Raw genomic sequence first — 21,539 nt, forward strand, 5'->3', positions numbered from 1 at the left:
AAAGGCAACTGGACTTTCTTGGGTTGTTTGAAAATGTTTTGCTTTTTATCCAAGAAGCTTCAAACAAAAAACGAAGTCCAGTTGCCTTTTGGAAAAAAGCACCTAGACTGCCATGACCTTGGATGACTGACAATCTCTTTGGACAATCCACGACTTCTCAGTCTAAAGTCAACGTTTTTACTTCTTCCTTGTTTCTGAAAGAAAAGAAAAAAGAAAAGCTGTCTGAATTCTGTTCAGAAACATCCTTTCGAATTGACGTGAAGGTTACTTTCTGTGTCACACATCAAACACACACCTTTATGAATACCAGAGCTACCTGTGCTGTTTCATCATCTTTGTAAACCAGCCGGTCCAAACATTCAAATGCTAAGAAAATATATGCTCTTCTAAACAAGTAGAAGCCTTTGGCCAAGAACATCTTAGAGATCTAACTAGCTTCTTCCTTGCTGGTTTTTAAGGGAAAATGTGTATACTTGATTATTTTGGAAGGCTTTGTTTTAGTTTATATTGGGTGCTGTCTTATTCTTTTCCATTTATTCCTTATTTGTTACCTTTCTGTTTATCTTTTTGTTTACTCTGGGTTTTGAATGGATTTTTTTATGCTATTACTGTTATGATTATGGGAGGTTTTCAATGGACTGTGGATGTTTAAAGTTTTGATTTATATACACCAAGCTACTAAGTTATTTATTTGCAATGGGGTAGAAGACAGGTAGTAGAGATGAAATATATTTCTTTTTTCTCTAGCCCCATAGACAGATTGTTCTTCCTTTTGTGACCCTCCAAAAGTGTTTACCTATTTTTAGACATTTTGTAGCAATTTTTAAGCTAAATAAGTTTCCAATACAATCGTTTGCATTATGCTTTGGGTAGTAGGAGCAGGTTTTTATGTTCTCACTTTGATTCATTTAACAAGTGGGACTGGAATACTTGCAAAATTATTGTTCTGGTGGTGTGCATCCATGAAGGAAGCATTTGTGCTCTCCAACACCTGTGCATGCCACACTTCACTAGTCTTCATTCTGCTGATATTGTCAGCCAACCTACACTCTTCATAGACTATCCATGCATAACAGCAATCCCCTAGTCTCACCTCTTCTCCGGCCCTCAAATCATCTGTGATCATGTTTGCTAAAAAATTCACAGCATAAATTCTTACTGCTTCAAACTGGGAATGGAATTTAATGTAATTTAATTTTGTAATGTAAATATCATCATTAAAAAGGAAATGTTCAAAACTTTCTGATACACATGAGCAATACGTGGCCCTCAAACCAGGGGTAAAATCTAAAAAATTTTCCTACCAGTTCTGTGGGTGTGGCTTAATTGGTGGGTGTGGCTTAATTGGTGGGCGTGGCTTGGTGGTCAGATGACTGGGTGGGCACGGCCAATAACAATAAATAATAAAAATAATAAACAAAGTATATAAAACAATAAGAGGTACCAAAAACCAACTTTCACACTTTACGCACACACAACACAACACAACTGACTTACACACAATGTAAAAGCAGCTGCACTTCACCCAAAATGGCCCCGCAACAAGCAGGAACCTCACACAGCCATAAAAAGCTCAAAAACCAACTTTCACACTTTACACACACACAACACAACTGACTCACACACACACACAAAATGCCACATACAGCTTTGTGAGATTTTGTGTGCTTGTGTAGTTAGAGTGAAACACTACAGAAACCCACCAAATCTCAGAAAGCTACACAAATATTTTATTTTATTATTTTATTTTATTTATATTTTTTAGATCTTAGTAGCTTAGTAACCTTAGTAACTTTAAGATTTGTGGACTTCAACTCCCAGAGTTCCTCAGCCAGGAAAGCTTTTAAAAGTAAAAAAAACCAAAAAACCCTCTGATGATGGCGCGGCTCAGCAGGATCAGGGGGCAGGGCCAGGGATTTTTGCTACCGGTTCTCCGAACCACCAGCCACCATCGCTACCAGATCAGGCGATCCAGTCCGAACCAGGAGCATTTCACCCCTGCCTCAAACCCTCATGTTGAATGTGAATGGGTCTAAAACGTGGACTGAAGGCAAATATATGTGCCCACGTTTCGATGAGAGAGACGTTCCCTGAGGAGGGGCTCCAGCACGAGTCGGAAAGTCGGAAGACTAAACTTCTGGTCCTGGTGACCGACCCAGATTGGATCCTACACTAAAAAGTTGGTTTATCTCATTCTAGACCAGGGATGTCAAACTTGATTTCATTGAGGGCCGCATCAGCGTTGTGTTTGAACTTGGGGTGCCAGAGTGGGCGTGGCCAGTGTTGTGTCGTCACTCATGTCAGCGCCTGTGGTTGCTCCAGTGCTCTGCCAGTGAAAACTGGCTCCTGAGCTCCATTTTCAGCTGTGATGGCCTCCTGCAACCCTCTGCCAGTGAAAACTGAGCTCGGGAGGGCTGCACGCAACTCTCCCAAGCTTTGTTTTTTCTGGCACAGGCACTGTGGGCCGGTCCTTCTCCATTTCCAGGGCGGCCCTGCAGGCCAGATCTAAACTCCCCGTGGGCCGTATCTGGCGCCCGTGCCTTGAGTTTGACACCCCTGTCCCAGACATAGCTTTGCCACAGCTCTGCTTTTTGCTTCCAGTTCTGCCACAGAGATTGATTGCTCTATTTTTCATTTGCGAGATATGAGAAGTTATAAGGAGTGCGTTCCTTTTGAGTTTTAGTATACATCAGTTTTGACTTCAGTGGAATGGAAATTTTTATTGCCAAGAAACTTTAATGCCCATAATCGTGCGTGTTGATCTATTTGCTAAATTTCTTTTTGACTTCCTAAAATAGTTGGTGCCAGTTAATCACAAAGGTTCATTCTGTGAACAAAATCAGCACTTCTTAACGTTATACATATAAGTTCTCAAAGTCATTTGGCAGCTCCCTCTATCAGCTCAGTGCACAGAGTAAAGGCTGAAAAATAGAAGATAAGCATTCAAGTTCCACGGGTGGGGGGGAAAAACGCTCACCAAACTTTAATGAGGTCACTTGTTTTTGGATACCAGGTCTTGGAGAATGTGAGTTTGATTAACCTCATATCCTCACATGGGCTTCCGAAAGACATCTTGTAGGAACAGCATGCTGGACTACATGAGCCTTTGGTTTTGTGCCCATAAAAGTAACTTTTGCTTTTATGCATCTTTAATTCTCCACTAACGAACTGTAGGATTTGCCCACATAAGCAAAAAAACAAACAAATAAAAAACCCTCACAAACGCTTTTTTTTTTTTTTAGTGTTAGAAAATCTCTCTTGTTTTTCTTTTTTTAGCTTGTCCTTCTTTTATACCACGGCCGAAATGATTAGATATCTAGATTGAATAGCTGAATTCTGCTACACGGTCTGACTCATTTTGCCATTGCAGATAAACCCAACCTTACAAGGGACATTAAAAACAAAAACAAAAAAAAAACACTGTAGTTTTATGTCTGCTGTTTATGATTGCTGGATTGCCACTTGTCAGGCTTATCTGCATAGCCAAAGCAATCAGACCTGCGGAATGAAACCAAGTTAATGGACAGCTTCCATCGTTATGGGAGGCCTGGGCACGGCTGGATCATCATGCAAATGAGATGTTCGACAGATCCATTTAGAAAACATGCCCCCAAGCAAAAGTTGGCTAAACGACCCACATGGTCTGTGTGTGCGTTGTCATCTTTCTGCTTTGTTGTTGTTGTTGTTGTTGTTGTTGCTTTGGCATGAGCTCACCTCTGAAAACAGGCCCTGCTCTTCATTTCTCAGCCGATGTCAAAGGGCCGTTATAGCTGATTATAGGAAGATTACGGAGTTATGAGGCAATTATGTTCCTATGTAATATTTAATCTCTCTTGTCTATCCACCTGTTTTCTCTCTCGTACTTTTTTAGAATCAATGACTTTTCATTGCCTTTTCTTTACAGTTAGGCAATCTGTTGAGCTCCAAAGAGAATTCACTCGTTGGCTTCATTCTTGTTTATATTAAGATCAAGATTTATTACACAACTTAGCTTATATCTATATCTGTGGGGTAGGAGAGTCCAAATGTGCACAAGCTGTTTAGCGTTGATGGTGTTCCCTTCTTAACACTTTGGGGCTCCCTGTTGTTTCAGTGATTTATGAAAGCTAATTTTTTTTTTTAAATTAAGCTTATTTACTGTGCCTACAGCTATGTGGTTCCCACAGCTTTTAGTTCTCTATATCTTTTCAGTTCAAATTTGGGGGATTTGTGTTTTTGATCATTGCGTTGCTATAAAATAAAATGTCTGCGAAGCCAAAGGCATTAGAGTAAGTAGATGAGATATATCCAGCTTTGGCTACTTCCAAATGAAATGTGGAAAGATAATCAAGACATAACGAAGTGGATGAAATCATAATTTTAAGGAGAGCCATTCTTTTAAAGATTAATAAAAACAAACGATAAATCATGAATTGCCATTTGCAAAACACTGTGAGGGAGCTGGGAGAAATTAATGAGCCAAGGAGACTGGAATGACTGCTTGTGTGTCTGAAAACTTAAAGAGATCTCACACTGGGTACAGCAATTTGGCATGCTTGTCCCAAAGATGGCATTGGCAACACTCTGCTTTTTAATCGATACGTTCAGCTTTAATACACGTAGTCCTTGACTTACAACTACAACCGGGACCAGAACCTCTGTTGCTAAGCAAGGCAGATGTGACGTTTTCACCCAATTTTATGATGACCATTTTTTGTCATGGTTGTTAAGTGAATCACATGGTCCTTATGTGAATCCAGCTTCCCCCACTGATTTTGCTTGTCGGAAGCTGGCTGAGCCGATTGCAAATGGTGATCTCATATGACCTTGCAATGCTGCGACCGTCATAGCTCCGTGCCAGTTGCCAAGGACTCAAATTTTGATCATGTGACTGGGGAATGCTGCAGTGGTTATAAGTGCAAGTCATTTTTTTCAATAGTTTTTTTGAATGGTTGCTAAACAAATGGCTATAAGGCAAGGACAATCTCTAGTCAAGTGTTGGTTTCCTAACACTGATTGCAATGGCAAAAAGCTTGATTTTTTTTTTTTGTTTAAGCTAGGCGATCTTTGTTACACCCATACAATGAGGCTTCTCTGATTCCTATCTGGATGTGTTAAGGTTGCCAATAATAAATAGGGAACTTATAATTCTTAAGTTCCCTTAAGTTTGTTAAAATGTTCGGACAAGGCTGGAAATAGCAGCCAACGTTATGCAGATCTTCCTTCCTCTCTGAATAATGAATAATGAATGAATAATTTAATTTTTATACCGCCCTTCTCCTGAAGGACTCAGGGCGGTTTACAGCCAAGTAAAACACAATGAAAACGTACAATATACAATTTAAAAACCAATTTAAAAAACCTATTCAATTTGGCCCATAAATTAAAATACATATTAAAACCATAAAAAACCCCATTAAAATTACTAGTAAATTTCAATTTTATGCCAGTCCTGCACGGAAGAATAAATACGTCTTCAGCTCACGGCGGAAGGTCCGAAGGTCAGGAAGCTGTAAAAGTCCTGGGGGAAACTCATTCCAGAGGGTAGGTGCCCCCACAGAGAAGGCCCTCCCCCTGGGGGTCCCCAACCGACATTGTTTGGCTGACGGCACCCTGAGGAGGCCCTCCCTATGGGAGCGCACAGGTCTATGGGAGGCAAACGGTGGCAGTAGGCGGTCCCGTAAATACCCCGGTCCTAAGCCATGGAGCGCTTTAAAGGTGGTGACCAACACCTTGAATTGCATCCGGAAGACCACAGGCAGCCAGTGCAGCTTGCGCAGGAGAGGTGTTATATGGGAGCCACGAGTAGCTCCCTCTATCATCCGCGCAGCCGCATTCTGAACCAACTGGAGCCTCTGGGTGCTCTTCAAGGGGAGCCCCATGTAGAGAGCGTTACAGTAGTCCAGGCGAGAAGTGACGAGGGCGTGAGTGACTGTGCATAAGGAATCCCGGTCTAGAAAGGGGCGCAACTGACGGATCAGGTGAACCTGATAAAAAGCTCTCCTGGAGACGATCGTCAGATGTTCTTCAAAAGACAACCGTCCATCCAGGAGAACGCCCAAGTTGCGGACCCTCTCCATTGGGGCCAATGACTCGCCCCCAACAGTCAGCAGCGGCTGTAGCTGACTGTACCGGGATGCCGGCATCCACAGCCACTCAGTCTTGGAGAGGTTGAGTTTAAGCCTGTTCCTCCCCATCCAGACCCGCACGGCCTCCAGACACCGGGACAACACTTCGACAGCTTCGTTGGGGTGGTTAGGGGTGAAAATGTACAGCTTGATATCATCAGTGTACAGCTGGTACCTCACCCCAAAACCACGGATGATCTCACCCAGCGGCTTCATATAGATGTTGAACAGGAGAGGCGAGAGAATCGACCCCTGTGGCACCCCACACATGAGGCGCCTTGCGGTCGATCTCTGCCCCCCTGCCAACAGTGTCTGCGACCGGTCAGAGAGTTAGGAGGAGAACCACCAAAAAACGGTGCCCCCCACTCCTAAACTCCCCAACCGTCGCAGCAGGATACCATGGTCGATGGTATCAAAAGCCGCTGAGAGATCTAAAAGGACCAGGGCAGAGGAATAACCCCTGTCCCGGGCCCTCCAGAGATCTCTAACTTCACTGTCCCACCCATATGAAATCCAAGTCTTCAAGAATTCCTTCCTCTTGTTCGCTAGTTTCCATTTCTTCCTAGCTATACCGTCTGAGGAACTGAAGGCTACAATTCCTTGCTCTCAAGGGTGATCCATTCTTACAAGCATTTCAGATCCTGCTGGAAATCAACTACTGTATCTGTTCGAGGATGAACTAAAATTGCTTTGAAGAGAGATGCTGATTTTTCAAGCAGTCATGAAGGGAGCTAATGGAAGAAGAATAAATATAGCCTTTTTCTGAGTTCCTATTTTATTTTTGGAGATAGAGAAGTAGTCGCAACCGCAGAATGTCATACCGTTTTTCTTGTTGATGTTAGGAAAGGGAGTATGACAGCTCGCTCTAGTGCCAGAAGCTTTCCACCCGTGGTGGGTTTCAATTTTTTTTACTACCGGTTCTGTGGGTGTGGCTTGGTGGGCATCGCAGAGGGCAGATACTGTAAAATCTCCATTCCGTCCCCAATTCAGGGGAAGGTTACTGCAAAATCCCCATTTCCTCCCGATCACCTGAGACTCGGAAGGCAGAGAATAGACGGGGGCAGGGCCAGTCAGAATTTTTACTACTGGTTCTCTGAACTACTCAAAATTTCCACTACTGGTTCTCCAGAACTGGTCAAAACCTGCTGAAACCCACCTCTGCTTTCAGTCCACAAATAATAGGCAAATGGCTGGTGATTCAACAGGGTGGGGAATCATGGCCCTTTTATGACTTGTGGACTTCAACTTCCAGAATTCCATGCTGGCTCAGGAATTCTGGGAGTTGAAGTCCACAAGTCATAAAGGGACGATAAGTTCCCCATCGCTGCCTACAGTAAATCACTGAAAAGGGCCATGTAAGATATATGAAAGAGCCCAACACTGATTTTGCCAGCAAATAGATGAAGCCAGGGGTGCTGTTCAGCAGGTTCTGGAGAACCGGTAGTGGAAATTTTGAGTAGTTCAGAGAACCAGGAAATGCCACCTCTGGCCGCAGAGTGGGGTGGGAATGGGGATTTTGCAATATCCTTCTCCCGGAGTGGGGTGGGAATGGGGATTTTGCAGTATCCTTCCCCTGAAGTGGGGAGGGAATGGGGATTTTGCAGTATCCTTCCCCTGGAGTGGGATGGAAATGGGGATTTTGCAGTATCCTTCCCCTGAAGTGGGGAGGGAATGGGGATTTTGCAGTATCCTTCCCCTGCTGCACCCACCAAGCCACGTCCACCAAGCCACGCTCACAGAACTGGTAATAAAAAAAATGAATTCCACCACTGGATGAAACCCTACAAGTTTTCATCAGGATCATGACTTTGTGGAAATTAGGAATTTCAGCTCACTTGAATCTTTTCCTCCCCGACATCCTTCTATTTTTTTTTCCCTCTTTAAGGGAGTTTTATGGAAGGGAGGAACTTTCAGGACACTGTTGCATTTTTGTTCCAGGCATATGAAGGAAGAAGAGGAGGAAAGCTATTGGGAAGCTTATTATATAACTGGCAAACGGGAATCGTTGCTTAGCCAAATTATTGGCTCAAAATAGGGAAATAGATGCTCTCTTTGAAAAAAAAAAAACCATGTAGGTTACATTCCTACAAAAGTATTTACTTAAATACAGTATATAGGGAGTCCTCCGTTTGCAACAGTTCATTTAGTGACCTTTCAAAGTTACAACGGCACCGAAAAAAGTGACTTATCGTGATTTGGAATTTAGACGCCTGGCAACTAACTCGTATTTATGACGGTTACGGTGTCCTGCGGTGATGTGATCCCTTTGGGCGACCTTCTGACAAGCAAAGTCACCGGGGAAGCCAGATTCACTTAACAACCGTGCTGCTAAATTAATAACTGCAGTGTTTCACTTAACCAGGCGTGGCAAGAAACGTCGTAAAATGGGGCAAAACTCACTTAACAAATGTCTCCTTTAATAACAGAAATTTTGGGCTCAATTGTGGTCGTAAGTCAAGGATAACTTTTGGATTACGGTTGAAATTAAATTTTCCTAAGATTATGTTATCTGTGGGGTTTTTTTTGCCTCTTGCTGCCTATTCCCATCCGTAAACGATTTCAGCAAATTGTGATACTTATCCACGAGCAGGAAACATCGGAAGACTTCATGGCTAACGCTGTATAACAAGTCTAAATGATGATACTACCAAAGGCCATAGCGGTGCGTTTTTGCAAAATGCCAAACAAAATTACTCAAAAAAGCTTTTACTTTCATCAATACTACCACCACGTTATATCCTGGGGTTAATTCTATGCCATTAAGATTTTATTCCATTTAGAAGCTGTTCAGTAATTACGTCTGTGCTATTCAGTTGATAAATCTATCCCCAAAGGTTTGAGACTTAGTAGGATATTCACATTTGAAGTCTGTAATCTTAGTGGCATATGTTAATAAAACCATGCCATTGTGTGAAAAGTTATGTGGGGACCATCTTACTATGCAGTAAAGATCAAACTTACCCCTGCATTGCTTAAATATTTTATTACGACTTTGGGTTTTTTGGACATAAAGTCCTAAAAATTAATATATTATTCATCAGTCCTAAAAATTCATCAGTCCTAAAAATTAATGTATTAATATGGAAGGAATCTGCACTGGATGAGAAATTAATATATTAATAAGGATGGAATCTGCACCGGATGAGAAATGTATCTACAAAATATGTTGGTTTTCTCATTATTTTCAGTGTTCATTGAGCATACAATCCCTGAAAAATGGTTAATGTTGGAGAAACTGTTCTATAATGGTCAGTTTCATGGTGAATCTTGACTTTAATATTTGCATCTACTTACTCAATCAACAATGCAAAATCATTCATCACTTCATTCAACAGAAAAATATGGGATTACCCATCCTTGTATTTTATATGTTATTTGCCAGTTTGTGAGCCAGTTTACTACGGCGATTAGGGCAGAGGTTTCAAACTCAATTTCATTGAGGGTTATGTTTGACCTCCGGGGGCTGGGGACAGAGGTGGTATTCAGCAGGTTCTGACCAGTTCTGGAGAACCGGTAGCGGAAATTTTGAGTAGTTCGGAGAACCAATAAATACCACCTCTGACTGGCCTCGCCCACATCTATTCTCTGCCTCCCGAGTCCCAGCTGATCGGAAGGAAATAGGGATTTTGCAGTAACCTTCCCCTGGAGTGGGGAGGGAATGGGGATTTTACAGTATCCTTCCCCTGCCATGCCCACCAAGCCACGCCCACCAAGACATGCCCACAGAACTGGTAGTAAATTGTTTTGAATCCCACCACTGGGTGGGGTGGGTGTGGCCAGCTTGACGTTACTCATGTCAGGGGAGCCTGTGGTGCCCTGAGCGCTCTGCCAGCAAAAACGGGCTCCCGAGCTCCATTTTCAGCTGCGACGGCTTCCTGCAACCGTCTGCCAGTGAAAACGGAGCCCGGTTTTCACTGGCAGAGGCATTGTGGGCCGTTCCTTCGCTGTTTCCAGGCCAGCCCCACAGGCCAGTTCTAAGCATCCCGTGGACCGGATCCGGTCCATCAGCCTTGAATGAGACACCTCTGGATTAGAACATCAAGACTAGGTAGAACTCACCCTACAATTCAAATCCTACATTGTTTTGATCAGTAATTGCAATTGGCGCTGTGAGGTGTAGCTGTGAAAGTTTTTGCCTTTTAATAAATGACTTTAAATGTGTTAATCCGAAAAGGGGCTCTCAGATTCCTTCTGAATTTTAGTCACAATGATATGCTGTGTTGAGGCCTTTAAAAGGCCAGTATATAATGCTTGTCTTTTCACTTAGGAAGAAAATGCCTTCGCTCAGTCTTTCTATGTGTTTGTGTAAGTGAGATATTTATAACCGGTTGAGGACATTTCCTCCTATTTTCAATACCTACCTTTCTTATGTGATGGTGGCCTCCTGCAGGTTCCCCTTACTTGTCAGCTGTGTGAGGGTGGTTTCTGTAAAAATTTTACAGGACCAAGACTTTAGAGGACCAAGACTTCAAAAAGGTTAATCAAATGAAGCCAAGATGTATGTATTCTCAGATCTTAACTCTGACCGTTCCCTCCTAGCTCCTTTCTGCATCAATATGGAATAATAAAGTTGAATCCTTGCTTCTTAAGTGATCTGTATATCTCGGCTCCATTTCAAAGGAGACGATATTTGAACACAGTTGCTATTCTATATGCAGCTCGAATTGCCACATTTTGGGCACTGTCACGAACTATTAAATTATGTGGTGTGAAAATGCAATAAACAAGTAAATTAAATTTTATTTGCCTGCTTTTAGCAATTGTTCCATTTGGGTCTCCAGGGTATTTTCAATTGTTCATCCTATATATAATATATCTTTCTATCACTGACACTTCATGCATCTCAGCAATAATTTCTCATTTTCATTTCCCTCTTGCTTTAAATTGCAGATCATCTATACTCACTTGGTGATATTTAACTGTTTATCCACGAGAGTTGAGATTTGCCTAACTTTAATCCCAGCCATTCTTTTTTCTCCTACCTTATTCCCATAATGACCAATTAAATTTTCTCATTAGAGTCTTTCTATTTTATTAGAATTCCCCAACATTTAATTTACTAGCTCCTGTGGAGACACAAACAACCAGTACAGATTCCCTTTCAAAATTAAAACTTCCCATATCTGAGAAACACTCAAAATACTCCCAGGATTTTTCATGCTGTCTTTTGTGACTCAATTCTGTCTTTATTTTTTTTGGTTGAGATACAAGTAACTAAGATGTTTACCTAGAAGTTTTATTTAGTTCTTAAAATGGAAGGAACATTTCTCTTAAGAACAGACCAAAAGATAATACAGCAAAGTGAATATGGTAGTGATGGATGAGGTTCTTCCTTTTCTTCCTCCTCTGTGATATTTATCTTGATATCTAGCATCAAAGGCAATTCAGGAATATCCAGCATGGAAATGCAAGGGCTTCAATTCTCTAGCCCAGCGGTCACCACCTGGTGGTCCGTGGACCACTGGTGGTCTGTGAGAAAATTTTGGTGGTCTGCAGAAAAATTATTTGCGTTTTTTATGTTGCACTAAATTAGGGGTCCTCAAATTATGGCCCCTGGGCTGGATATGTGCAATGAATGCTTGTGTTGCTGCAGAGAGTCGCGGTCTTTCTGTGTGGGTCGGAGGGGGAGGGGAAGAAATTCTGACTTGGGGTCTGCTTCAGCCTTCTGATGCAGGGCTTTGGGCAAAGGCTGGAGGGAAGTGCCAGTGGTGGCAAAGAGCCAGAGGGCCTTGTTCCAGTGGGACTACATCATGGCCTGGAACTGGCTGACCATCTCAGCCCGCTGAGCCTCCAGGCACCGGTACCTGACCTTGCACTCCTGCAGGTCTTCCCTCTGCTTGGAAAGCCTATGCTCCTAGTCCTCAGTGATGTGCTTCTGCTGAGCCTCCTTCTCGGTCAGATCTAATTTGAACTGAGCCAGCTGTTTTTGCCAACTCTTTCTCATGGTGGCTGCTTAGCTCCAACAACTGCTTCCTCTTGGGCCCCTAAGGAACCTGGGCAGGCAGGGGAGGAGTGACTGGGAGGGGTGAGCAGAGGCTGATGAAGTGCCCCTTGACGTGAGTGACATTGAGTTGGCCATGGTCACCCAATCACAAGACCACCTAGCCAGTAGTGAAATCCAATGTTTTTTACTACTGGTTCTGTGGACGTGGCTTGGTGGGCGTGGCTTAGTGGGCGTGGCAAAGAAAGGATACTGCAAAATCTCCATTCCCATCCCACTCCTGGGGGAAGGATATTGCAAAATCTCCATTCCCACCCCACTCTGGGGCCAGCCGGTTCTCTGAACTACTCAAAATTTGCCAGGGATCACTGAGGCGGCTGGCTGCCTCTGTGAAAGAAATTTTTTGGGCGGTGTTATCATTTACCCATGGGATGCCTGAATGCCAATCAGGCAATCAGGGGAGGCTCCTTTCTTGTCCCTTTGTGATTTATTCGCTCACAGGAATCGAACCGCCAAGCTGCCGACCTCAGTGGTGCGCAGACCCAGCCTCTTAACACATGAGGAGCTGGAGTGAAGGACAAGAGCTCAACCCTGTCCCACAGCAGCTCTTGGGTCTTGAACATGGGCTTGTTAACCTCCTGCCCTGCGTCCCAGCCACGCAAGCCACAGTGGTCCTACTTTGTTTTTAGATAAATGTGTAAAATGCAGAATAATCACTACCAGTTTTTTCTTGTTCTTTTCTACTTTTTCTACTTTTTCTTCCGAATTTATCCTTTTTGTAGGTACAAATAAAAGGAGCAGAAAATAGATTAAAAGGACACCATAAAATTAGAAAAAAAGAATTTAAAATATGCTCCTGTTGGAATAACTTGCATCAATTTGAAACTGTATGTCAGTAAAGTCTTAATCAGGTTATTATGCAATAATTAACAACATAATCAGTATACCTCAAATTATAAATTATAAACCAAAATAAAGTGCAATAATTTGTACCAAATCTAAAAAAAGTTGACAAATGTTATGTTAGATGTATAATAGTGTTAAATTCTGTATCACGTTTGTTTTTCAGATATACATTTCATTTTGGCTTTGTTGCACACTCCCATAACTTAATTTGCCATTTTTAATGGAATGTGTTGTTTGTAATTTCCAATGAGAATGATAATCAGTTTTTAAGATCTTGTTAAGACAGCAATCATAAAACCTCACCCATCCTCCTGGAGGTAATGATATGACTGTATACATCTTGCACTTCAGGTATTACTCCATCAGTCTAAATAGATTTTCATACAATTATCATACAGTGATAAGATATAATGAGACTGCAACAGTCTTGAGTATGATTCCCATTCACAATGGCTTCATACAACACACTGTTAGGTGTGTTTGTTTCCTTCTTCTGTCTTGGGCTGCTACTATTTGTATTTGTATCTGACTATATAAACAACACTTTGCATTGTATGCTGGAATAAATTAGTTTTATGAGATGAGGGTCGGGATCAGTGATGGGTTTCAAAATTTTTTACTACCAGTTCTGTGTGTGTGGCTTGGTGGGCGTGGCAGGGGAAGGATACTTTAAAATCTCCATTCCTTCCCCACTCCAGGGGAAGATTACTGCAAAATCCCCATTTCCTCCCGATCAGCTGATACTTGGGAGGCAGAGAATAGATGTAATTAGTAATTTCTTTGTTTTTCAGATATACATTTCATTTTGGCTTTGTTGCACACTCCCATAACTTAATTTGCCATTTTTAATGGAATGTGTTGTTTGTAATTTCCAATGAGAATGATAATCAGTTTTTAAGATCTTGTTAAGACAGCAATCATAAAACCTCACCCATCCTCCTGGAGGTAATGATATGACTGTATACATCTTGCACTTCAGGTATTACTCCATCAGTCTAAATAGATTTTCATACAATTATCATACAGTGATAAGATATAATGAGACTGCAACAGTCTTGAGTATGATTCCCATTCACAATGGCTTCATACAACACACTGTTAGGTGTGTTTGTTTCCTTCTTCTGTCTTGGGCTGCTACTATTTGTATTTGTATCTGACTATATAAACAACACTTTGCATTGTATGCTGGAATAAATTAGTTTTATGAGATGAGGGTCGGGATCAGTGATGGGTTTCAAAATTTTTTACTACCAGTTCTGTGTGTGTGGCTTGGTGGGCGTGGCAGGGGAAGGATACTTTAAAATCTCCATTCCTTCCCCACTCCAGGGGAAGATTACTGCAAAATCCCCATTTCCTCCCGATCAGCTGATACTTGGGAGGCAGAGAATAGATGTAATTAGTAATTTCTTTGTTTTCAGATTGGTGTGGCATTAAGAATGTGCATACAGGAAGTTCTTAACTTAAAACCATTCATAGAGTAGAGTAGGGTAGGGTAGAGTAGAGTAGAGTAGAGTAGAGTAGAGTAGAGTAGAGTAGAGTAGAGTAGAGTAGAGCTGGAAGGGACCTTTGAGATCTTCTAGTCCAGTCCCCTGCTCAAGCAGGAGAACCTATACTATTTCTGAAAAGTGGCTGTATTCTTCTTAAAAATCTCCAGCGATGGAGCACCCACGGTTTCTGAAGGCAAGCTGTTCCACTTGTCAATTGTCCTCACTGTTAAGAAGTTTCTCCTTAATTCCAGGTTGCTTCTCTCTTTGGTTAGGGTTGATGTTTGCTTGTTTGATTGATTGTTTGAAGTTACGAGGCCCTGAAAAAAGTGAGCTATGAGTGTTTTTGACACTTAACAACTATTGCAGCATCCCCTTGGTCACGTGATTGGGAAGCTTGGTCCCACAGCATGATAGTTGCCGTGTCCTGGGATCATGTGATCCCCTTTTGCAACCTTCTGACAAAGTCAATGGGGAAGCCAGATGCACTTAACTGTCATGTCACTAACTAAACAACTGTGGCAAGAATGGCCATAAAATGGGTCAAAATTAACTTAACAACTATCTTGCTTAGGAACAGAAATTCTGGGCTCAGTTGTAGTCATAGGTCGAGGACTACCAGTACCTGTATTTCAAAAAAAACATTTGGAAGAATCAAACTAGGATCTCACATGCATGCAAGCATAGCTTTGCTCGTCTTATGACACCAGTGATAACAGCCCCTCTTTATTCAGACTGCACAACCACAACATCGTTCAGCCTTAGGCAGAAGCCTGAAAAAAGAGGGGCTATTTTAATGAAAAGTGGACTGTGATTTTGCAAAGGCTCAAGGATTTCTCCCACATCCTTTTTGATGCCCAGCCTGTCAGTCAAAAAGGGAAGGACCTCTAAGCTCAATAAATACATTATTCCTCTGATTATCCTGACCGTTTTGCAGGCCTTCTGGAGCCCAACGTTCCCCAGCGGAATAAACTTTTCTCCCTTCGAATAAGTTGCTTTAGAAATAATCTGTGAGTTAATAACTCAAAGACATTTTAATTTTAAACTCTAATATTATGCATAAGATCCAGTCAATGAATTATGTAGCTTATTGATTGTATAGAAGTTCGGAGTAAACAAATAGCTGCTTGAGAATTGTTAAGTACAAATATTTGCTTAGATGTCAGCTGCAACTCATGATTTATCCAGATAGATACTCTAGAAGTATAGCAGATCATAAAGAATTGAAAAAGAGATGCCAAGACCTTATTTAAGCATAACCCTACATTTGAAAATGAGACACAGTCATTAATACAGCCCTTGATGCTGCTGAATTCTTCAATTCCTCGCTACTGCTTTTTAAAAATTCAATGTGGCTCCTTTTTTCTCTTTTATAACTTGTCAAAACAATCCCTTGAGCAATAAAAATGTGCATGTCTCTTTCCCAATCTCCTTCTTAATAATATTCAATAATCAAAGCCTAGCTAAAATGGCAGGACTGGGCAATATTTGATTCTCTAAACCAGGGGTGTCAAAATCAAGGCCCATGGGCCGTACATGGCCCGTTGGGTGCTTAAATTTGACCCGCGAGGGCCAGCCTGGAAATAGCAAAGGAATGGCCAGTGGTGCCTCTGGTAGTCAAAATGGGGCGGTTGGGGGGGGGGTTTGCTCTCTTGTGCCCCATTTTGGAGGGCAAAGTGCTACAGGAGGCGTCCGTCCCTTCTCCCCCTGCCCAGCCAGCCCACAGAGGAGAACTACAATGCTGATCTGGCCCTCAAATCCACTTTGACGCCCCTGCTCTAAACGTTAACCTCGAATTCCCATTAGTCTTAGAACCATGATAAAGGAGGATGGGAACTAACTAACTGAACGCTGGCCATCCCTGTTTAGAGAATAGGTGTGGGAAACCTTTGGCCCATAGGCTTCATGAGATGGTCTGAAGTTTTGTTTGAGCTCCAGGATCATAGGGCCAAAATCTAGCAACAAAATGATCCATTTTGGAAAATATGATTTTTAGGTCAAAGGTGATAAATACTGGGAACAGGAACATGGTGCTTTGATGAAGTGAACCAATCCAATTGTCAACCTCAAGTCCTTCCCAAATCCCAAATCACATAATTGAAAATCAATAGCAGAAGTTGGAGTAGTGGTATCACTGGGCCACATGAACAATATATGGACTTTGAGAAAAATACATTTGTAGGTGCAAAAATTTACATTACCATTTTTTTAAAAAACCTTCTGACTGTAACCCCCCTGAACTTTGCTGCAAAAATTTGAGGTCAAAATGGTTTCGTGTCATGGTTTCAGTTTTGGGGTCAAAATGGTAAAATAATAGTGAGCATGGGAGTGCAAGGCTTCTGCATAATCAAAAGGTTTTCTTCTCACCTCCCTCCAACTCTACAATAAGGGCCATTTTAAAAGGGCTATGATTTGGGGACCCCCATTCCTTCTTGTGAAATTTCTGTGTCACCAGGACACTATCTGTGGTTGTTGGTCAGTTGAGAGATTGAGCTGGGGCCTCTAAGCCAAGGATTGCCTGCCTTAGTTAAAGAGCAAATTATTTAAGTGTTCGCACTTGAGTAAACACTGGAACAATGTGGACAAAATCCTTCTCTGACACCCACAGAAATCTGTTGAAGATTTTTTGAATCATATCAGCATAACTGCAAGAATTTGCTCGAAAGCATTAAGATAAAACCTAACTTTTCATCATGCCAGAAAACTCACTTTTTACGTTTTGACCCAGCATCAGTTGGAGAAAAGGTATTAACAGGTTGTCCTCGACTTACAACAGTTCATTTAGTGACCATTGGAAGTTGTTTTTGAAGCTGTGTCCTGAGGTCATGGGATCCCCTTTTGCGACTTTCAGACATGCAAAGTCAATAAGGAAGCCAGATTCACTTAGGAACTGTGTTACTAACTTAACAACTGCAGTGATTCATTTAACAAATGTGGCAAGAAAAGTTGTAAAGTGGAGCAAAACTCACTTACCAAATTTCTCACTTAGCAACCTAAATTTTGGGCTCAATTGTGATTGTAGGTTAAGGACTACCTGTATTTATTTCATTATTGATTCAACTCTTGTTCCCTAAAGTTCCCTAAAGAAATTCCCTAAAGATGTTAAATCTACTTTTACATACAATATTCAGGCTCATGGCTCTATATGATGCTTGTTCATTAAGCAGGACATTCTCTTCTCTTTCGCCCTACTGCCTTCTGTTGTGACCTAGGCCCAAGTAGTTATTACCAAACACACTCAGTCCTAAAGAAACGTATTTTATTAGAACAGCTGAGAATTACTTCATTCTCAGCTTAGTCCAAATTAATTCCAAAACAAATCCTTCAGAAAAAGTCCTTCGGCCTTATCACAAACCTTTGTCTTCTTTGGCACCCTGCCAAAGGCTTTACTTGTCAAAGCCCCACGAAGTTCAGAAACACCAGATGCCGACTAGAAACCAATGTAGCAACGTTGCTTTCCTACAAAGAGCCCAAGAGCCATTGCTGCTCTTTTAAGCCTTATGGGAGGGGCCAATCATCTCCTGGCCTTACTCCCAAGTCGTACTTTTTGCTTTAGCTGCTCTTGTCTTCTGGCAGCTCTTCGCATGTGTGCACTAGGAACAGGCTCCTCCTGTTCCTCTGCCTCTCTGCTGTCTGCCTCTGGAGGTTCCAGAGTCTGTGCATCGCTCCCAGATGGCCCTGGCCCCATCTCTGCCTCAGACACAGAACCTGAAAGCATCTCTGGAGGATCTCAGAAGACTAGAACAGATTTTGAGGGAACATGGAAAGGGGCTGGAGGGTGAAGGGAACAACTTCTCTGTGACACCAACAATGGAATGAGTCTTCTAACTTTGTCAATGAGAGAGCTCAGAGGGATAGTTCCTTCAAATTATTACTATTATTACTCAAATGATTGGGCAAGATTGTTGTTAGCCACATGTTTGATTCTTGCTAATGTATGGAGATTAAAATATAGATACAGATCTATTAAATATACTTCATTTTAGGTAATGGTATTAATATAAGAACTTAACGTGTCAGTTAATTAAATAATTTTACTAACTTAATCATCTGTATTTGATTAGGAACATTTAAACCAAAACATGTTTGTAGGTTGCCAATTCCTCCGTGAATAAAAAGCCCTACCACCTGTTGCTAAATAAAATTTCTTCTATTCTCCCCCCCCCCCCCCATTTGGAATTTTCCATTACTGTGAGACACCAGAATCAAAACAGCTTCAAACTGCTTTAGAAAAATACATTTCTAATCGCATTAATGGGGGGGGGGGGGAGGAAACCCATCAGCTAAACCCAATCTTCTGAAACTGAATAATAAAACCCTACAGTATTACAGTGAATTACAGAGGAAAATTTGTCCATCATTTCAGATTTTATAAGAATAGAAACACTTGGTAGGATTTTCAGGGTGTATAAATAAGGTATAAGCATGGAAGAGGAGCAATATTTTGGACAGAGAGGTGTAACTTTATGCAATTCTTGACTACTCAGTTTCATTTTCTTGACAAAAATGCTCAGATTGCCTGATTTAAGTCAGAAGGAATTGTCCATAAGATTTCTTGCCCTCAGTTCTGTGCGAGAAGCCATGTTCAAGCATCCCTAAAAATTGGCCCTATTCACCTTCACCTGCCACGTTTTATATTTGAATAGAGACTGGAAGTCGGAAAACTACTTAATGATTCAATGTGCTTTTCTTGATCATGAGCCAATTTTTTAGCTTTGCTCACCCGAAAGAACAGCATAGTTTTGCAAAGTCCTAATTTATAATTACTATCATTAAGTGTTGTGCCTTAGAATCCTTGATGAAGGTATCTTTTCTTTTATATACACTGACAGCATATGCACCAAGACAAATTCCTTGTGTGTCCAATCACACTTGGCCAATAAAAAATTTCTATTCTATTCTATTCTATTCTATTCTATTCTATTCTATTCTATTCTATTCTATTCTATTCTATTCTATTCAGTCTTAAGCGTTTGCCTTCTACTTCATTGTTCACTGTGTTTTCCAGAACAAAGAGTCTGAACTGGTACATCATCTGAGTCCTAAAACCATTTGCTAAATAGTAATCTATATTCACCATGCAAGAGCTTCCAGTGTTGACCATCTTTTAATTGTTTTTGGTTAAGTTGATGCATGTGGATTACGCTGACACGTAGCCAATGCAATTTTATTGTGTGTCTTGTGTTTACTTTCAAAAAACCAGAGCAGTACTCCCTTTACCTCTCCAAAAAAAGTTTTGAATGTGGTTTCCGCTTGCAGTCATCAAATTAAGATTGGTTGTATCATCTTTCGAAAAGTCTCTTAGTAGACTCTCTGAACCATTATGTAATTTATTGAACTTAATTAACAGAAGCCAATATTTTACATAAGTAATTAAATGAGTTGAAAGTGTTGCATGACTCTCCCATCTGTTGGAAGCAACAGCTAAATTGCAGCACAAATTAAAACACAGACTGCAGGTATTCAGTGTGTGGCTATACACCGTTTCAACGATGTGTCTATTTACATATAAATTATGCTGTTTAAATAGCTTGCAGTATATCCTTCTTATTTTGAGCCGTTATTTTTATCTTCGACTGTGGAAATGCTGAATCAAAACAACAAGGTGGGTAAACAATAGCATTTTAATGGCCATTTTAATAAACTTCCCTCCTACTTTGGCATCCATTCAGCTGACTGTTTTTGTTGAGCACTGTAGACTTTTAAAGAAGCATTTTCAACATAGCTGTGAAAAGGACCACCAATTTATTTTTAGCATAACTTAAAGAAATAGAGAAACTGGCTATCTGATTACACACATACACAGAGAGAGAGAATGTATATGCACATACACAAACACATAGCAAAATTTTAAGCACATTATAAAAGTATTCAACTTTCATCTTATGTCATTAAGTTTGGAAAATGTAAAAACATGGTCTGAGAACTACCTAGTGAAGTATAAGAATATGGTGAAGGAAGGCTATATTACCGGTAAGTCACAGCCTTCCCCAACCCAGTGCCCTCTAGTTATATTGGACTTCAACTATTACCATTCCCAACCAGAAGAGTTAATAATACATGTAGAACATAAAGTAAAGAGAGGTTGGTTTTATCAGTCAAATAGAAGAAAGAATTTTAAGAAGTGCGGCTTCATAGTCTTACCATTTTACATGAAAAGTAGCGCGTGTCCAGAATACCTTTTTCTTCCAGGCAGATGATTGAAAATGCAATCAGATGAGCATTTTAGTCATGCATTTGGACCAAGGCAACTTTGAATTAAGCGTGGGAACATTCTGACTGATTTTGCTTACACCACCTAAAATAATGAGTGTACGTGCTCTAAAATGAATCAGCAACTCATCGGAAGACAGTGATACTAGGAAATGATGCTTACGATAGTACTAACATCCTTTGATAAAGCTGCCAAGGGCTAATTGTGGATTATATTCCCTCCTCCCTTCTCCCTGACCACTAGGATGGAAACTGTGTCACTCCCCACCCCGCAAGAAAATCCAACAACTGCTTCAACCTTTTGATGAAAATTTGTGACTTTATTGTTTAATACTTTCTATCAAAAAAGTCTCATTTTCACCCAATTTATACTTCTGATCGTTAGAGGGACCCATGACATTAAATGTTTAACGAAACCTGAAGGATTCTAGTACTGTCTTATTCTTAACAAGGTGCTTTTCTGAACATATAACTATCTTTTTTTGCAAGGGAGTTTCTCTTCTTTTAAGTAGCCTCTTTTGCAGATGACAGTCATGTAAAATTAAAAATATGTCACAAGAAGATCAATTAATTGACCACTAAGAGTTATTCTCACATGACCCATTGAGCAGACACATCACTTCTGTACTACGATTTGCATCTATCGTATTAATCTAGTTGTTGTTCTTGTCAAGCTGTCAAACTCGCTGCGTCATGTTGCAGTCACGTGACATTTCGCGATGTTTTTCCCATTCACAGAGGTGGGGTGGGTGTGGCCTGTGCATGACGCATCTGACCCAGGGGCCGCCAGTTTGACACCACTGGACTAGAGTAATGCTTCTTGACTTTATATCTTTTCATAGAAATTAGTTGAACACATTGACCATAGAAAACTCCACACTCTGTAGC

General features: G+C 41.1%; 1 long non-coding RNA gene across 1 annotated transcript in view; it reads right to left on the bottom strand.

Moving 5' to 3' along the window:
• Positions 1-20,727, bottom strand: part of LOC131202366 (uncharacterized) — a 59,318-nt gene extending 38,591 nt beyond the window's left edge. The window contains exon 1 of the long non-coding RNA XR_009156140.1: positions 20,583-20,727. This is a non-coding gene — a long non-coding RNA (uncharacterized LOC131202366). The remainder of the gene's footprint in view (positions 1-20,582) is intronic.
• Positions 20,728-21,539: the final 812 nt, after the last annotated feature.

This window comes from Ahaetulla prasina, chromosome 1 (assembly GCF_028640845.1).
Source record: "Ahaetulla prasina isolate Xishuangbanna chromosome 1, ASM2864084v1, whole genome shotgun sequence".
Lineage (NCBI taxonomy): Eukaryota > Metazoa > Chordata > Lepidosauria > Squamata > Colubridae > Ahaetulla > Ahaetulla prasina.